This window comes from Siphateles boraxobius, unplaced genomic scaffold (assembly GCF_051911475.1).
Source record: "Siphateles boraxobius isolate OS27281-9 unplaced genomic scaffold, OSU_SipBor_1 130, whole genome shotgun sequence".
NCBI classification, from domain to species: Eukaryota; Metazoa; Chordata; class Actinopteri; order Cypriniformes; family Leuciscidae; genus Siphateles; species Siphateles boraxobius.
In genome coordinates, this window is record NW_027508734.1 from 11,075,670 (window position 1) to 11,081,669 (window position 6,000).

Below are 6,000 nucleotides of genomic sequence, written 5' to 3' on the forward strand. Positions count from 1 at the left end.
ATTTAGGCATATAACTTGTACTCATAGACAGTTCTGATAGGTCAGGTTAACAGCTAAGGGTCGTGGATGACAGGCGCATGCGCATTTGTTGTAATGTGTTACCATGTGCCTGCGTGAGCTGAGCAACGCCATCTCATGTGCTGTTCATGTTTTGTAATTTCAGTTTCAGAGTAAGACAGTAAAGAACCTTGAATCCAACACGCTCTGGAGTTTGTTATTCTTCGAGTGTGTTACATAGTTAGAAAATGGCTCTTGTTTGCTGCACAGTTGTTTAGTAAATGAGAATCTTCTGATTGTGAAAAAGCATTAGCTTAGTAAGAAAAAACAATATATCTCTAGGTAACACTATACCAAACTGTAAACACAACTATAAAATTTACAACAACAACAATTTTAGTGACGGGCCAGGATTATTAATCAGTAATACACATATATTTTTTTTTTATCACTGTAAAAAAAGTTGCTGACTTAAATTTCTAAGTATACAATCAACCTAGATGTTTAAGTCCTTTCAACTTAAATTACATTAAACTGACTTAAAAAACATAGTTGAATCTTGTATACCTTAAAAAAGGTTGAAAATTGATGAGTTAAAGCAATGTAAAAACAAATGTAGTCAAAACTTATTGATCATATAATATTTTACAATATTTATTTTTTACAGTATATATATAGGAGTGCATTTAGCTTTAATTGAAAGACAGGGGAAAAAGGAAAGAGCAGTGATCTTTCAAATTGTACACACCATCTCGAGGTTTAAAGTGCTTTTTTTCCATTATGAAGCTGCATTCATGCTCTGCGTTTGGGTAATTAGCAGAAAGTCAATTCCCATTACTGGTTAGGCCCATTGACCAGCTGCTTACTTTAATAAAAAGGCATGTCCTCTACATTTAGAGCGGGAAAGAATCAATACCCAGGATGCATTAAACGAACCTGCCTACTGACAACAGGGCCGCCAACCCATAACACAAGAACCTTGCTCTCTCAGAGATTCATCTATTCAGAACTCACCTCTCCTCTTCTGAGAAAGGGAACTCTGCACTCAGGCTTTCATGAATCCATTCCCTTTTCTATGTTTCTTGCTTTTCATTACTTCGGTCTCTTTTTAAAACTCACAAATCCAAGCCTTGTAGAGGCCATTGAAAAAAGGATGTTAAGTCTGGGGTGATATAAAGTAGCAATCAAGAACGCGCACATGAAAAATTGATTTGGAAAAACGTATGAAGAGCTACAGTATGTCTTCATTTGGGCATCTGTTAGACTGCTGGAAAACATGGTATGTTTATGTAAGGCTTAGTACATAAGATAAAAAAGGCAGGTGTTCAAGAAGCCAAGGAGCACAGGTTATATCTTGGGCCTCCATAGTCAGGACCAGTGTTGGGGAAAGTTACTTTTAAAAGTAATGCATTACAATATTGCGTTACTCCCCAAAAAAGTAACTAAGTACGTTACTTAGTTACTTTTTATGGAACGCAATGCGTTACATTACTTTTGCGTTACTTTTTCTCACCTGCATGGGCTTGTTTGTTTGTTTTTTAATAACAACTAAAACAATCTATTTTTGCCAATTGTTAAGGCCCTTCCACATCAAAAGTTAAATGAATAAGCCTAAGGCTGAAGGAAATGCCTATTTACTACTGTACAGTAGAGGGCGCCGCTCAAACAAACCTTTCAGCTGCTGCTGTTCTTGATTAAATAACAATAGGATACAGGAGAAGGAAGTTCAACACTCTTATTTCTAAACCTAATCTAAAGTCATTTTTGCTTATTAGTATGGTTGAATTAGATCATTGTAGGTCAGCAGCAAAGACATTGGTTAATAAAGTGAGATTAAATACATAAAGTATATTTGTGTAATTTAACATAGTTAATTATAAAAACTTTTGCACAAAATTCTGAGATTGCATTTGACTGTTTTTATTCATTTTGAGGAATACTGAATGTTTTTTGTGCAAGTGAGAAGAGTAAATGCATGTTCAATGCAAATGCACACAACACCTCACTTTATTTCTCTCAACATGGGGACAGGAGAGCTGTCAGTCAATAAATGTGAAAAAGTAACTAGCGTTACTTATTTGAAAAAGTAACTCAGATGTTTTGTTGTAAATTGAAAAAGTAATGCGTTACTTTACTAGTTACTTGAAAAAGTAATCTGATTACGTAACTCAAGTTACTTGTAATAAGTTACCCCCAACACTGGTCAGGACATAAAAGCCTGATGACACTGCTATTAAACCTATGGGGACCTATTATTACCTTTTTCAAAGTATTGTATTTGTTTTTGGGGTCTAGAATATGTTTTCATGCTTGAATTTTCAGAAACACATTATTTTTCAAATATTTTGACATTGTTGCAGCACCTCTCTTTCCAGTCTGTCAGCAACACTCTGTTTAGTTCCTGTCTGTGTGAAGCCCAGTCATATCCAGTAATACTGATTTATCATGTTGTCATTATCATGTGACCTTCCAGTATCAGTTACATCACTTCACTGCTATTCACAATTCCTCTCTCGTGAAGTGTCCTGTCCAACGAATGTGCTCTAGAAAAAACAATTATCGAACGCGAGACGCAAACCAGTGGAATGAAAAAAGGCCCAAAGAACGCTGTCATGCACGGGACGACAGTGATACGGTCAAAAAACTTCTGTCTAGTAGTGCATTTTTACTAAGAAAAACGAGTTGTGTCCCAAATCGCATAATTAGGCACTTTCCTGTGACGTTTTTTTATTATAAATTGTGCAAGAAGTTTGTTCACACTGAAAATTCCACATAGAAAAAGCACACTTTAAATACCTGGGTGATGCACTTAATTAACAGAAAAAACGAGTGTGAAATGTTGGACACTTCATGCACTCAACTGTCGCAGCTTAAATTACGTAGCAGAGGGGCTTTCAGATTCTGATGTTGAATGACAAAATAACCTTATAAATTTCATACACTACATGGATGAGTACATAGTGTCACGTATCCAGTCACCACACCAGCTCTGTCACCTTTACCGCACGATTTCCCTGCATCCCTCATGTTTCCCACCTGCACACCATCAGCCATCATTACATCAGCTCCTGCACCTCATCATCAGCACTCCCTATAAAGAGACACTTCTCCTGCGCTCCCTTGTCTGGTCTCGTTGTTCCCTCAAAGGACAGTTACCCGACTCCTTACCTGCACGATACCTACACAATACCTGCACGATACCTACACGATACCTGCACGATACCTGCACGATACCTGCACGATACCTGCACGATACCTGCACGATACCTACACGATACCTGCACGATACCTGCACGATACCTGCACATTACCTGCACGATACCTGCACGATACCTACACGATACCTACACAATACCTGCACGATACCTGCACGATACCTGCACGATACCTGCACGATACCTGCACGATACCTACACGATACCTGCACGATACCTGCACGATACCTGCACGATACCTGCACGATACCTGCACGATACCTGCACGATACCTGCACGATACCTACACGATACCTGCACGATACCTGCACGATACCTGCACGATACTTACACGATACCTACACGATACCTGCACGATACCTGCACAATACCTGCACGATACCTGCACGATACCTGCACGATACCTGCACGATACATGCACGATACCTGCACGATACCTACACGAGACCTGCACGATACCTACACGAGACCTGCACGATAACTCCACGATACCTACACGATACCTGCACGATACCTGCACGATACCTACACGATACCTGCACGATACCTGCACGATACCTGCACGATACCTACACGATACCTGCACGATACCTCCATGATACCTGCACGATACCTACACGATACCTGCACGATACCTACACGATACCTGCACGATACCTGCACGATACCTACACGATACCTGCACGATACCTGCACGATACCTACACGATACCTACACGATACCTACACGATACCTACACATTACCTGCACGATACCTACATGAGACCTGCACGATACCTGCACGATACCTACACGATACCTGCACGATACCTGCACGATACCTGCACGATAGCTGCACGATACCTGCACGATACCTACACGATACCTGCACGATACCTGCAAGATACCTACACGATACCTGCACGATACCTGCCCGATACCTACACAATACCTACACGATACCTGCACGATACCTACACGATAGCTGCACGATACCTACACGATACCTGCACGATACCTACACGATAGCTGCACGATACCTACACGATACCTACATGATACCTGCACGATACCTACACGATACCTGCACGATACCTGCACGATACCTACACGATACCTACACGATACCTACACGATACCTGCACGATACCTACACGATACCTGCACGATACCTACACGATACCTGCACGATACCTGCAAGATACCTGCACGATACCTGCACGATACCTACACGATACCTGCACGATACCTACACGATACCTACACGATACCTGCACGATATCTGCACGATACCTACACGATACCTACACGATACCTACACGATACCTGCACGATACCTACACGATACCTGCACGATACCTGCACGCTACCTACACGATACCTGCACGATACCTACACGATACCTACACGATACCTGCATGATACCTACACGATACCTACCAGAAGGGTTTGTCTTCAGTCATCTGCTTCCTTCATCCGTCTTCAGTCATTTGCCTCGATCTCGATTTCAGAACCTGCAACAGATAAGACCATTTCTCATCCAGATATCCATCCTGATATATTCATCAGTTACTCATCTGTTTCCATTGTTGTGATAACATCTGCAAATAAACCTGTTGATTACTTTACCTGTGTGAATACTTCTGTTTGACAGATAGTGCATAAGTGTTTTTTTTTATTAAGTAAAGTTATAAAATAATAATTTAAACTCAAATTAAGACTGCAAATTATCCCCTAAAACTCTATAAAGAATGACAAGACTTACGGTGAAATATGTGGATAAACCATGTTTCTATATACCATCTTTGAAGGGAAAGCATGTGACCATATCCTCACATAGAAAGTGTTTTAAGCTCTTCCTCTCAGTCTGGAGTGTGAGTGTGTGTTTCACCCTGTATCTTTTATCTGTCACACAGGTCTGTGGACACTGGATTACAGCTTTGAGATCTACCAACTTTTTTTTTACTGCCTTTCTGTGGCTCAAGCATTTCTGATTCTCTGCCACCTCCCAAAATTTATCCATGTATGCTCCCTCTCTCTCTCTCTCTCTCTCTGGAATCTGACGATATATGCGGCTGTCTTCTCTCTGATTATAGTGATCCAGTGGAACGGAGAGATAGCTGTAGGGATGAAGAGAGAGGGAGAGATGTGTGAGAAAAACAGCAGACCAAGAAAATCTTCATATGCACTTAACATTCAAAAGTGAACATGGCTGCTGAGGAACTGTGGGCAAAAGGATTATCGGGGCTAAGATTTCAGAATCTCTGAAAGATTCACATATAGTTTGTTTGTGTCAAAGCCAGAACATGCTGTCATTAAAGCTCAAGTGTGTAATTTTTTTATGGCATTGAATGAAATAGCAAAAAATTACTGTTTTCAAATGGGTTTCCCTCTGTCTACCTTTTTGTCATGTTCAGGCTGAGGAAAAAGACGAGGTAAGCCAAGCAAATCTATTTGCAGTGATACTTTTATTATACAAACCAAAAGAGAATATCTATAATGAGAATAGGTGAATTGATACCAAACAGTGTGCATAGTACAGTCAACACCAGACAACTAACAGAGAAACTGAGGTCAATATATATATATATAAGCTTATTTCACGCAGCAGTTATTTTGAAATCAAAAGCGAGGCTCCGGTGGGAAGAAAACTGGAAGTGTCGCGAATGCGATGGCGTATTGTTGTGTTTAATGTAGAAATTAGTTATTCTAAAAATGTACATACATTTCTTTGAGCGAATTCAATGAAACAACAAATAACTATGATGACAAATGAAAACTTAGTAACTATGACAACCAATGAAACTA